The 14,553-nt window shown below is 40.2% G+C and overlaps 1 protein-coding gene across 38 annotated transcripts in view; it reads left to right on the top strand.

Moving 5' to 3' along the window:
• LOC107377453 (protein tyrosine phosphatase receptor type D) overlaps nt 1-14,553 on the top strand; it is a 677,785-nt gene that overhangs the window by 358,875 nt on the left and 304,357 nt on the right. The window contains exon 9 of one of the 38 annotated variants that reach the window (XM_070547717.1): nt 7,514-7,652. The exons of the other annotated variants lie outside the window; for them this stretch is intronic. The gene's annotated coding sequence lies outside the window, so the exon portion shown is untranslated. The remainder of the gene's footprint in view (nt 1-7,513; nt 7,653-14,553) is intronic. 38 annotated transcript variants of the gene reach the window in all.

The raw sequence follows: 14,553 nt of genomic DNA on the forward strand, positions 1-14,553 counted from the left end.
CCCTGCCTTGAAAAATTAAAAAGGAATTAAATGCCTTAGCATACACAGGGACTGTAATGTAAAGCATGTGTGCAAGCGTGCCTCTGCATGCTTGTTTTCTCATTGATTTGTTGCCAAAGTATTATTAATGCTTCATATCAGAGATTACTAGTGTGAAATGTGCCAAAACATCCAAACTTGATGTTTGATCATGTGATTCTGCAAATACAGATTGTTAAATTCAGCTCACACACACATATGGGCCACAATTAGCCCTGACTGTACCCCTCTCGTCTTTTAACACTCTACAGATTTTGTGCGAAACAGCTTGAGTGGCAAAATCTATAATTGTACAGATAAGTGAACATGTTGGCAAGATAAAGGTTAAACTATCAGGGATATGTTCTCCATCCGTCTGAAGCCAATTTTCCACATTCAGCTCAAGCTGTAGTGGGTGGGAAAGTGAGAAAGAGAGGAGGTAAAAAAAAAGGGGGGGGGGGGGGGCAAGTCAATATTGATTGATCTGAAGCCTTAGCAATTACCTCCATGTGCAGAAGACCATGTTAAGGTCAGTATTATCTTAGCTCATTTTATGGGTCAGTGCTCCGGCTTCAGCAGAAATAAATTAATGGGGTAAACACTTTAGCTCACCTTGATGAAATTTACAGCAAGCGGAAAAGCTTAAGTGGAAGGTACAGTGCCAGGGAGTGACCTTTGGTATTTACTGAAGCCTCGTGAATTTAAGCGGTCTATAAATAACAACACATTCACTGACATGAAACTGCAGGTGGACAATAAGATACGCCGTCAACATGCAGTAAGTCTGACACATTTAGTGGTGTTAGAATGAGGATCTTGTTTAAAACTAAAGTCCTATATATCAACGGATGAAGAGAAATGATTACCATAGCAGCTAATACATATATGAACTAGGCTTAAAGAAAAAGCTAAAATTACTGGCAGTGGCTTATTAGTCACCATGGTAACCACTAGTGGTTCTTTAGATACACCATCATAACTAAAAAATAAATGAATGAATGAATGAATGAATGAATACATACATACATAAAGCTGCCTAACTACCAATGATTCATTGGGATTACTATGGTAACACCAGTGGCTCATTAGGATGACCTCGGTAACCACTACTGGTTCTTTAGATACACCATCATAACTACTAATGATTTATTGGGATCACTATGGTAACCACCAGTGGCTCAATAGCATCACCTTGATAACCACTAGTGGTTCTTTAGAGGCACCATCATAACTACAAGTGAATCATTGTGATTACTATGGTAGCCACTGGTGACTCATAGGATCACATGCTGACTACCAATTCAGTCATGTGACGTCTAGCATTCTTATAATTATGGTCTATTGTGAAGTATTTAGGTGCTACAGAGGTCCAGTTTTTGCCCAACATTTAATTGCGTGTGGAAACTGATGTATTATTGAAGTACCTTTTTCTGTTTTGTCTAAACTAATAAATGTTGTTAAAGGAATATAGTGATAGAAACACACGATTTATGGAAATTTTCTTCAATGGCACCATTAATAACACGTTTGTGTCGATAAACAGCAAAACTACCACATGGATGTTAACTAGGTTAAATATATTCATACACTGTCATTTGTTTGCCTGCTTGCCCAAGACCACAGCCACCATTATACTCAAGGCTAACAGCATGGAATACTCTGTGAGGAACAACCTGAGCTTTCTGCAGCCAATAACATTAGCAGAGTCTTCGATACCCACATGTTACGTTTTGACACTTGTATTACACTGGAGGGAACAAGGAGTGTTATTAGTCAACCAAAAAATGTAGTTTTCTGTGCATTGGCATTCTTCTGTGGCCATCAGGCTGACTTTCAACCTGCTCTGTTATGTTCTTAAGTCCAAAATAAATTCAGTTTCCATTGCAGTGATCTCCTTAATGAAAAGTCAATGTCCCTCTTTGCCTGTTTAGCTCCTACAGGGACAATTGGAAAGATGAATTCATCAACTAGCTGGAGACAGCACCCAAGGGGACACCGCCCCTTGTAATCAAAGAACACTGCAGAGTGTGTCTAGCCAGTCCTCCATTATTACCCAGCTTGTGTTTTGAATATGAGTTGGCAGAGGAGGCATGGCAGTATCGAACAGTTGAAAGGGCTATTTATATTCTCACAAATCCTGCAACTGGTGATTATAAAAGTGTTCCGATGTTGCATTCAGCCCAGTCTCTTGTTAAGTGCAGAGGGGGAGCTTGTTAGAATCGGAATGCATGAAGTATTATCTTAGCAAGCGTTTTTCTTTCGAGGCGTAATTGTGCCAAAACCTGTTTTAACACGTTTGAACCCTTCTTTTCCATTCATTCAACCAAATCCTAAAACAACTCTTTTGCATTTACATTCAAGCCTAATTTTCTGCTTTTTGTATTGTCATTTTTATACTGTTGTACTTAAACATAATCACAGAGACTTGGCTTTAGTTTGAAATGCTTTTATTTGATTTTAATTTGAGGGAGGGAGGCCTTTTAGGTGTTTGAACCCCTAACTTTTCAAAAAAAAATGTTTTGCTTTATGTTTATGATATACTGCCAATCCCAAAAAGCTAGGGGATATTAAATATGCTCATCAAACAAAAGTGCAGGTCTCTGCAGGTTAATCACACCCTGTCTTGTCATCAGCATAACCTTCTGATAAGTGGGGCATGAGGTTTTTGTCAGTGTGCATGGTAAACATTCCTGTAGATAAGCCTTAATCCCCATGGAACTCAACAAAATGAATACAGAAATTAATAGGAAACTGCACATGTGCAAACATTACCCACTCAGGGATATAGCAAGGTGATGAAGTTTACAAGCTTAAAAAGCATAATTTGTGGCCATCACATTCATCTTAAAAATTACAGGCTTTTGTCAGTGTTTCATTTATGTGAACCACAACAAGAAAATATGTGTTAATTGATATGCATGGCCCACTCCTACCCGTGGTTAAACATGCAGGTCTACACTAGCTTTTTACAAGACAATGAATCAACTCATTTTGAGGGATTAGAACATTAATTTAGAATTAATATCAATCATTTCATTTGGAAAGTCTGCAAGATGATGATGTCATTAAAAGCATCCATCTATCTAATATTATCCACTTATCTGGGGTCAGGTCTTGGGGGCAGCAGCCAAAGCCAAGACACCCAGACTTCCCTCTCCCCAGCCACTTGGGTCAGCTCTCCTGGGGGAATCCCAAGGTGTTCCCTGGCAAGCGGAGAGACATCCTCTCAAAATCAGTCCGAGGGCCTCAAATGACCCCTGGGCCACACCTTGATCATTTTTTATGTAAAGAAAAGGAGTGATTTGAACTCTTGTTTGGTCATGCAATTACTACCTAGCCATTATATGCTTGAATATGATCTTTTCCTCTAATTAATTAATACACACTCAAAATATACTATTTTGCAAGGGTGGTGGTGTTGTGTGTGGGGGGTCTTCATCATAGCATATGCCTGTAAAACATAGTATGCCTTAAAAAATTAAAAGACAGCAATGTTTGGTATATTTTTACAGACTATATGTCTATAGAATCTAAACTCACCATAAACTATTGCATTTAGCTTGAATTTTACTATTAAAATGGTTCGTATTACTTGAGAAAAGGAATGACGAGAGACTTGAATTTATTGGATCCTTCCCAGATAGAAGATCTCTGTTCATCTCCGATTCCACAATGTGAGTCTCTCTCCAGTGTGGCTGTACTGCCCAGAAACAGACAATGAGTGATTAGCGCTGCTCTGCCATTGACATCATTTGCATTTTAATAGACCATAATTACAACTCAGGGAAAATAAATTGCAGTTTGAAGAATGTTTGAATTACTTAGACTCTGTGGCTCTCCTCGTGAGATAGCAGTGTGCATATGCAGGAGCTGTTAGGATGGTTAATGTTAGGTTCAGAAATATACTGAGATGCAGGGTTGCAAACTGTGATGAACACAGGAAGATATCGTCAGATGAGGTAATATCATTTATTGAACAGTTAACGTGATGTATTCCATGGGTAGACATCCACCAGCATCGTGACTACAATTAGTTTTATCCTGAGGCGTACCTTAAAGAAATTTTTTTGAGAATAACTTCCCATGCAAATTGATGGTGATAGACACCCTCTGCTAATCTCTTGAATCACCTCTGTGATGTAGTACTTTTTGATGATTTTGCACTAATTCTTTGGATAATTGCTTTTTGTTCGTTTAACATCCCCCAGGTGGTCTTATCATTGCACCTCACCTGCCAAGTTGTGACACCTTCTTGGGATTTGCAGAGGGACGTCTAGTCCCGGCAGTTAAAGCCCATGTGACCCCGTAAGCAAGAGTGACAACACAATAATACTCCCCTACGTCTAATCTTTCATTGGTGGATTATCAGATTAGAGGCCCCAGTTGTTTATGGACTTGGCTACTATCAAAAAAGTTGATCTGTCAAGTTTATCTTACACTTGTCCTATCGAGGCAGTGTTGGGCCATACAGTTGGCTGTGGATGGAAGATAAGGCACACACACAGTTGAATAGAACCTTTAAAAAAATGAGAAACAGGACTTTTCTTTTGACTCTGGCAACAACGCGCTTTATCTAGGTTGGGAATCGGACCTCATCGAAGGCATTACCTCTCCTTTGGATTCACTTGATTTATTTGACCTCTTTGGTGTGACAGAGCTGCCCTGTTTTTATTTTTGGAGGGAGATATTAGAAATCATCCACCACTTTAAAGCTCAGGTCAGTGGTGTGGAATCGCAAGTTTCAAATAGGACATATAATCCATCCTTTTTTCAAGTTGCCCCTCTGTGGCATTTCAAAGGCTTAAATTGATATAGGTTTCCTATCAATGTGTTGTTTTGACAAAGCAGCAGAGCGAGGAAGGGGGGGGGGGGGATATATTACCCAACTTCTGTAAGCCAACTGGTTTCCCTCTATTCCGCAGTAGTTACTCCAAAATGTCACGGGCTCTTTAAACATGACTGACAGAGGATATCTGTGAATAGTCCTCAGAAATTAGATCGGTATCTTTTTAAAGACGGTCTTATCAGATTTGCAAGTGAAGGTGAAAAAGTTGGCATCACCTCTAAAAGACTGGAGGTTGAGTGTTCTCTCTCAGAGCTGGATCACATGAGAGTAAGCAAGCACAGAACCCCTAATAAGAGATACTCGTTCACAAGGTAAGTATTATGATTTTAGGAGAAATAAAGGCAATTCTGTTGTAGTTTTAGTTGTTTGCTTCCAATGCAGACTAAAGCAGCAAGATGATGGAACAAGCATCACACATTTTGAAAATGAAAGGTAGAAGACAGCAAATACAAGCGTTTATTAGGTTTTCAGACGTTAATCGTTAAATCGGGGCATAGATGTATTGTCTTTTCCCTAAACACAACTAATCTGGATTAGGTAAATGTTTTTTTTTTACTTTTTTTTTCCATTGGCTAATAGCATGTTCCCCTTGAGGTTGGATTTGAAATTTTGGGTGAATTTTATGGCCAAGCAGACAATGTTCTCCCTCTGTATTGTGATGTTGTTAAACTGGATTTTCCTGCTTCCTAGCTGATGTGTGGGAATTTCTGCATTTTTAGTAGGATGACTTGGAGGGAGATGTTTCCACAAACCGAGAATGAAAATCTATTTTAAAATGAGTGTGGAGTAATATAGACAAACACTGACCTACCTATAGAAAAATATAAAATATATGGCAGGGAATGCAAGAAATAAACAAAAATCTAAAGAAAGCCACAAGGAGCCATTGAATTAAGCAATCAACAAAATACAATGAACTGAGGAAAAGGAAACACAGGAAGAAAAAAACCCAATGAACTGTAGAATGATGTAGGGCTTACGGAAATCCAAAGCCTCAGTGTCAGTAGCTCTGGGTCTTTGACTTCCAAAGTAAAAATGATTTTAGTTTGTTCTCTGTGGTAAAGGATTTTTTTTTCACACACAATAAAGATGCAACTAGCAATCAAATTATGGCAAGAATTGGACAGTTTTTAGTTCGGCTGGCTTGCTTAAAGGGGTACTTTGCAACTTTTTCATATTTTTAAATAATTTTTTGAGTCAGTATATGCAGATTTTTTACTTAGTAGCCTATTTTGGATTTTATTGAAGAGTGCAAATAAAAAGAAATTACCATTAAATAAGGTATGCATTTTTTTATGAAGGAAAACCACATTCTTGTGGCCCCCCCATTGACTTTAAACATGACTATTTTGGCCCTCGCCTTGAAAAGTCCAGCCATTCCTGCTGTAAGGGGTCATTATAGCACATACTGGCTCAAGAAAATGATTTAAAATTTTAAAACATTGCCAGGTGTCCCTTTAAATTGACCAAAAAATGAATGCATTCATTACAAGCTAGTTCCTAGTGTGCACTGTTTGTGCCACAATACCTGGTGTGCACTTGAGTACTCAGTGATAAAGTTGAATGAGATGCCATATTTAGATTGCATCTGCACCATAGCACTTCCATTAACTTTGTACATCAATAGCTGCTTTTACAAGACACACCATGCCGGCAAATCAGTGTAATATTACTACAACTGTGTGTCTTATAAATGCGCCATACCTGGCATGATGATGCGCAAATTTTGTGGCATTCTTTCCGCCTCGCTTGGTAGTACTATTGCGGTATAACGCTAGAGGGTGGTACACAATCACATGGGGAGTTACTGTCGGCACCTATATTGAAAATTAAAGTCAAAATGGGCCATAAGGTTATCTTTTGTAAACAGAATCAGCTGAAATGATAATCTGGAATAATCCAAAAGGGTTCAAATAAAAGCGACTGGACTTCTTTGGTTTCTTGAAGATGTTTTGCTTCTCATTCGAGGAGCTTTGATAAGAGGCAAAATGTCTTCAAGAAACCAAAAGAGTCCAGTTGCTTTTATTTGAACCCTTTTGGATTACCATGACCTGTATGACTAAGAACCTTCACCAGCAATGTGGAACAATGCAGCACCCCTGGAGCTTCGTACCGTTACAGCTGGAGCTCAGATTACCAGAAACTGCATGGAGACTGTGAAGGACAGTCACCTTTAGGAGTGGCTTGTTAAGAAAAAAAACATAATGAGCAGGGATTCAATCACAATAAAAAGCAAGTTATGTCCAAGATAAACGGAAGTCCACGGCAATGCAGAGACCGCCCCCATACCCCCTTTATGCCACCATTGCGTGATCTTTTGTCAAAAGGACACGATTGCGCCACATTACTGCTACAGTCTGTCCACTTATAAATGACCTGTCTCCCTGATGCCGCTTCAGCATTGCGACAAATTGACGGCATTGTTTTGTAAAACACAACTAATAAGAAGATGGCTCTTTTTCTATACAAGAGCTGTCCAGTAATTGCCCCACACTGTTATAATTTTGAAACAGGCTGAAATAATGTGACAATTTTTGATAGGATTTCTAAAAAATGTGTTTCAATTACATAGTTTTTACTTTAAAAATAGTCAATGATAACTAATCTGGTTCTTGGTAAATGGCTTATATTTGATACCTTGCTTTCTAGAGTCATCCATGCACACACACATTCACACCCTGGCGGTGATGAGCTACAGTGTAGCCACAGCGACCCTGGGAACACTGACAGAAGCAAGGCTGCTGAACACTGGCACCACAAGCCCCTCTACCCACCATCAGCAGGCAAGGTGGGTTAAGACAGACTGAGCAGGACTTGAACCTGCAACCTTCCGATTACAGGGCAGACACTTAACTCCTCTGTCACTGGTTCTTGGTAGGTAGAAGTCAAACCTCCTGAAGAAATGAAAAGATTTAATTTCTTTGAGCCATTTTCCAGTCTTGTAATTATCTAGTATATAACTACGTAAATGAAGCAGTGACTCATGGTTGCCATTGAAATAAACCTGAATTTACAGACTATTTTACAGCCTGCTTCAGCTGACTCCAGTATACAGGCAGAGTAATTAGTGAAGTACATTCATCAACTCGCGTTTGGGGACTTTCACCATCACAGTAGCGATATACCTGAAGACCATTTGATCGTGCCAGAGCGCTGCAGCTTGAATTTATAATGTAGACACACAAGGAAGGATTTTTTAAATCGAGAAAGCAAAACGCCCTCCTACAGATGATGATAATAATTCTTCTGTCCTATTTCCATTTTATTTATGGCATAACCCACTGGTTTGTCACTCCCATCCTCTGTGATTATTCACCTGGCTAGCACATTATTCTTGCAAATACCACAGCTATAAAATGTTTCATATTTCATTTCAGGGCTTTGATGGGAGTACACTGAAACCAATTTCCCCAAATATTGGGCATTCTATGCAACAGGAATGTGGCTCCCCTGATTGCATTATGCCTCTGAGGTGTGTTTAGCCAAATGGGCATGAACTGCAAGCTAAAAGCACAATGGGCTGACGCTGCTAAGTCCTATTTGGAAGTGAAAGGGAGGAAATAAGGCATAACATTTGGTCCAAATTCATCACATTAATTCACTGAAAATTAATACTCTGCTTGGGTCTGCCTTGTTACAGCAAGGTGACAGAAGGTTCTCTTCAAAGTACGTTTAGTTCCTAAATTAGTGAATTTTAATTCTTGCCTTTGAATAATTTGAATGTTTTAAATTGAGTTTTAGAAGCTGTAAAGACATGTTTGATTTTACCCCAGGTACAGACTATTAGATCCCTTTTTCCCCTGGTTTCCCGCATAAATGACCTCAACTGACACATTGTCAATGCAATAATACACTCTTCAACTTTTGACTCTAAACTCTCAGTACATTCTTTCGGCTTTCTTTCTTCCGCCTCTTGGAGAGTAGAGACGCTTTTTTATCCTCTCCCTCCCTCCTCATCCCAAGGCTCTTTGTCCTGTCTTTGTGTGCACGGCGCTTTCTGCATTTTTTCTCGAAACTGGAAATGATTAAAAATGGATCTGGTCAGTTGGTCTCTCAACGGGAGAAGGGGCTCCCGGATGCCCCTCTGGGACAGAGCCAGCTGGGTATATCATGAACTCCTGGAAACAGTGGAACCTGATATGCCTCACTCAACCGTCTGTAGAGAATTCTGAAGATGTCTGGATATTCGTCGTTTTGGTGTCGGGATTCCTGCTGTTTGACCTGAGCGGTTACCTGGCTTACCGGAGAATTAACAAGCTTTTGAGGAATACTGGCTCAATCCCGGAGCTCAGGGATGGAATGCATCATGCTGTGAACACACAAACTCATATAATTGTCGAGATGAGTTGTAAGCTTGGAACTTTGGCTGAGATTCAGGCTCTGGCACAGAAGGTGGATTCCATCAAGCACAGAGTTGACGGATCAGCACGGATTGGGATAGATTAATTATGCCATTATTGGATCTAGAGGGGTTGAGGACCAACCAAGCCCCCACAATGCGGGTGAAAAATTAAGGCCAACGCGGAAGTGACAAAAATTGCAGTTCCACCCTCATCCGCTGGGGGCTGGTGTCAGAAGCGAGCAAATCCTCATTGACTCCCATGTTAAAAATACCAATTTCACAGCAGAAATAAACATGTTTACAGCCTGGTACCAAAACATGTTTTTGGTTTAAATGATCTAGTTTACACTCATGACAACTCTGAGGGGGGTGAATTTTTTTCTCACTCTTCTGTTTAAGTGTATTAAAAGCCTAAAATTCTGTATAATTAATGAGCATCAGACCCACGTGACCACAGAGCTAGCTCCGTGGAAAGGCCTCAGTAGAGCCTCGGTCTGGCCTGGAAGCTGAATGTGTAATGAATGGAGGACCCAAGGAAGTGCGACAGTTAGGTGAGGCAGACAACCTGATGGTCCAATCGTTGGTTTTGGTCCAAGCCGTGTTATTGATGGAGGTTTTAGACAAATGCAAGAGAACCACGTTATTGTTTATTTTTTAATCTTCACAATATCTTTATAGCTATATTGTTAGAATATTGGCATGAAAAAATCTTTTCAGCTAGCTTGGTTTGTAGCTTTAATCAAAAAGTTAGTAAAACTTTTGCAACTTTTTGGGTTTTCTTTTCTAGTCTTGATTTACACTCTTAATCAAAAGCATTAATTTACAAGTTTAAGAGCAAAATGTTGCTTTACAAGCTGAATAGCAAACCAGATCTGGACACAACTATGGAACTATTTTGCAGTATTTTGCTTTTACATTTTACGCTTAAATCTAGAAAATAAGGGAAACATCAACCGCCTTTGTCTTGGAGCCCACGTGGACTACATTTCAGAATCAAATATCCTTACGCTACTTGGCTCTACAGACTCAAGCTCAGGTGCATATTCTTGTTAGGCATTTGGAAAGTCCCACAGTTACAACACAACACCTGGAGACCTCAACGGTGCCACAAGAATTCAGAAATTAGTAAACAATGCCAAGCTCTGTTTTAGTGTGCTGGGTTCTAGTCTCCAAATCATTTTTCAAACCCAATAACTAAAATGTATGCCAGTTGCTCAACATATTCTTCAGTCATGATGCAATTATAGATTTTTTTTAGTTAAATACATGGAGGCAAATATATTCCAGCTGGCTTGGTCAGTGTTGTGAAATCCCTTAATTGCTCGTGTTCTCTTCTCCATAGTCCTCCTCCTAATGACAATCACCCCCTACACACACACACACACACACACACACACACACACACACACACACACACACACACACACACACACACGTAAATTAATTAAATTGGCGTGTCGCCATACTTGTGAAATGAAATCTGATGCTCATGTCTGAAGTATTTGAAGTGTCACCCAAGATAATAGATGTAGAAGACGTTGCTTATTCTCAGAGCCCCAGACCCTAATACCACCAGAAGCCATCTGTATTCTCATTTCTACAGCAGTCACTAAATCAACACCCTCGACACAAGCCTGCGGATGTCTCCACACAATCATGCATGACAACATCAAAGCTTTTCTTTATTGCCTCGTCTTTTCTCAGTCACCGTTACCTACGCTCCAAAGCTAAAAGCGGCACTACTGTTGCGAATACTAACTCAGGGTTGGTGCAAACACGGACGAATCTTGCTTTCATCGTCTATAGTTTCTGTTATGGCTGATGGATGTGTTTGGGTATAATTTTATTTATAAACAGGTGTGAATATATCAAGTAAAAACATTTGCACATGGATTACATGGAGACTTTTTTGGCTATCCACATGCCCCCTACTCCTCAACCTCTTCATTCTATATCCCATATGTTTTCCTGCGTCTCTTCATATTAACAACCATAAATCAATAGAATGTTTGATGAGTCAAATCCCCAGATTTCCATGAGCAGGATGTTTCAATGATGAGCTGGAACTGTCACTGGGGAGCATCCACAAACAGATTGAGCCAGGCACCCAAGATGGATCTGTTGACACTTCATTCTACATGTCTCTATTTAATGATATTATATTTCATTTCCAGAGCAAAGAAAACACCATTACGCAAAGCAGTGAGTTGTAACAAGCCATTCTACAGCAGACTTCAAAACTCCTTGGTGGTACTGCAATTTAATTACAATAGCACAAAGTTTGAAAGAGACTGTGTTGGTTTCCATTGGCTCCTTCTGTGTTTCATGCTCAACCTTCCACACCGTCAAATACAATTTAACCATCTTGGAACCTGAAAAATATAAAAAGAGCTCAGTTGGGCGTTTTGAACCATGTGCAGACATAATATATGGAGGGAAATAGGGCAGGCTAAATGATTGCAACAAGTTTGGAAATCGACAATAAAAAAATAATAAATGGGATTGGAAAATCTGGATTTATCCCAAGGCAACGCTTGATTTTTTAACAATACAACACGCCCACTGATCAACCTAAGATTGATTTACCAGCTAACTTGCGTTAAGTGCTTGGGGAGCCGTTGGGGTTTTAAAACCTGGCCTCACACGTTGAAATGCTGTTATTGTTTCAGTGAGAGACAAAATGCTCAGGAAAGGGAAAGGACAAAGGAGTGGAGTGAGTGCTTGCCTGGGCACGAACAGTGCGCCATTCAACCCCCACCGCCATGAAAAGAGACCAGTGGAAATTGATTTCAGCTTTATTCCGGATAAAATACATCACTGTTCTGGTTGGTGACCCAACGGTGGACCTGTCCAGTCAAATTAGAGACCAATTTGGAAGATTTGGAACATGTGAATGGCCAGTCACACTCTGTGAGTGCTGGACTACGGTGACATTGTTTTCATACACTAAAAGCTAGTGCTAATGTTTGGGGAGTGGTAATGGTTGGGTTGGGGCTAAATCCAATTTACCAAAGTGGTTCTCAATAGGAGCACTGTACAGCCATGTTGGTGAAACCAACCAAGAACAGAGTGGGATGATTCTAGGACAGCGTTATAGGACAAATGTTTTTAGAAACTGTTTCATGTTGTTCAGCAAAAAATGGGGCCATAGTTTCATCTGGGAACTCATTTCCTCTACTGACGTCTGCCAAGGCAAAGTCAGGGAGTACACATACTATAGCAACCCTAATGATATTTTACAGGTTTTCGTCTTACGCATATTGCATTTTGGAATAGCACTTTTCTAAGTCAGGGTCTCCAAAGCCTTTTACACTGGTCATTTCACACACTGATGGTGATTACAATGTAACTGCAGCCAGCTGCCTTGGGGCACACAGAAGTGAGGCTGCCACAATCTATGCCACCGGTCCCTCTGACCACCAGGGAGGAGGGTGATGTGGCTAGCCCAAGAACACTAGTGACATGGGAGGAGCCTGGGTTTGCAAAGCACGTTCACTGAGAAACCATTTTTGTGTATTCTCTTTGAAAATGATCAGTCACTGTGTTTTTCATGAAACAAGTCTCCTACACCTATCTCCTGCATTAGCCTCTGACAGACAACTGACAGCAAAAAACTGCACATTCTAGTGTGACCTTTTATTGTGGGCAGTATAAGGTACACCTGTGCACTACTCATGATGTCGGATCAGCATCTTGATGTGGCACACCTGTGAGGTGGGATGGATTATCTCAGCAAAGCAGAAGTGCTCACTATCACACATTTAGACTGATTTGTGAACAATGTTTGAGAGAAATGGCAATAGTGTGTATCTGGAATGAATTTTAGATCTTTAAGTCCATCTCATGAAAAATGGGAGCAAAACAAAAGTTTTGCATTTATATTTTTGTTCTGTGTAGTTAACTTTTAGTCCATGTTTAATATTACCCATGTTGCATTTTGTTTCCTAAATTTCCCCCAAAGTTTTGTTTTGTTATTAGGAAGCAGAGTTTTATAGAAATAGTTTATAGAAATAGTTGGATAGGGGGGTTCTCTGTTACACAATTGTGGACTGGATCTGTGTCCAACTCTTATCCTCCAGAACCACTATCTTACATTTTTCATTTGTTTCTCTGCTCCAACACAACTGATTCATTGGTTGACTTGCCCGTTCAGCACGTCATCAAGCTCTGCAGAAGCCTGCAAATTAACTCCTGATTCCAATCGGCTATGTTGGAAAAAAGAAACGTCTAAAACTTGTCAGAGGATGGCTCTGGAGGACCAGAATAGGACATCATTGGATTAGATCACGGTACTGTGGATCATGAAATACCAGGTGAGGGTTCTGGAGAAGATCTTTAGATATCAAATTAGCTTATTAACTGATGGTTAGTGAGATATTTAGTTATTAAAGGACAAAGTACAGTTGAATAGTTGACAAGAATCATTGCTTGTTGGCCACTTTACCCAGAAATAGCCGAGCTCATGAGTCTTTAATTATTTGGTCAAAAGCTAAAAAAAATTGGGAACTACTTGACTAGATTTCATTATTTAAGTAGGACCTGAATATTAGTAGGGAAATAAATGTTTCACCGACAGTTTGTGTTGCTTCAACACCACAGACCTTGACGCATTGCTGGCTGCCAGGCTGCAGTCACCCACAGAGCTCTGTGCTCATTTTCTCTGCCCTCGTCTTGACCATATGGAGCACAAGGGGTCACGGGGACTCTGTGTTTCACAGATTTGTCTCTGTGTGCGACAGCATGTACACGCATGTATGGCCGGCCTGTGGAACGGGCCAAATGTTGCTCACCAGCGTCTGTGAATTTGGCACTCAGGAATAGAGACTATTTCTTTTCAGGATTTGTATCTCCGGATCTGCCAGGAGTACTTAATGTAGATGATGAAAAGACGTGTGATTCAACAAGCTTGTGTATTTGATGGGACATTCCATTGCACAAGTGTGAGGAAGCCTCTCCAGCTAGATAATAAGTGTTAATCCCTAAAGGTCAAAGACACTCTATAGGTACGAGATGATGAAGTGTCTTTTATTCATCCGCTCTCGGGGTCAGCTTGTCAGTACTGACACGGCTACACAGCAGCAACCACACTCTTAATCGGCACATTAATTCACCCATCAAAAAGCCCTAATGACACAGCCGCTGGCCAAATAATCATGGAATTTGATTTAGCACGTCTCCATTCATCATAACTGATTCTTTCAGTATGCAATCAATACGGACCTCGTAGCACGTTGGGCACCTAGACCTTACGAGGAATGCAGTTGTGGTGCGAAGTGTGTTATGAGAAAGTAAATGCTCGGCCAGGCCAAAGGGGGAACGCATCAATCATGTACCGGTGCATTCATCA

This window comes from Nothobranchius furzeri, chromosome 2 (assembly GCF_043380555.1).
Source record: "Nothobranchius furzeri strain GRZ-AD chromosome 2, NfurGRZ-RIMD1, whole genome shotgun sequence".
Classification (NCBI taxonomy): domain Eukaryota; kingdom Metazoa; phylum Chordata; class Actinopteri; order Cyprinodontiformes; family Nothobranchiidae; genus Nothobranchius; species Nothobranchius furzeri.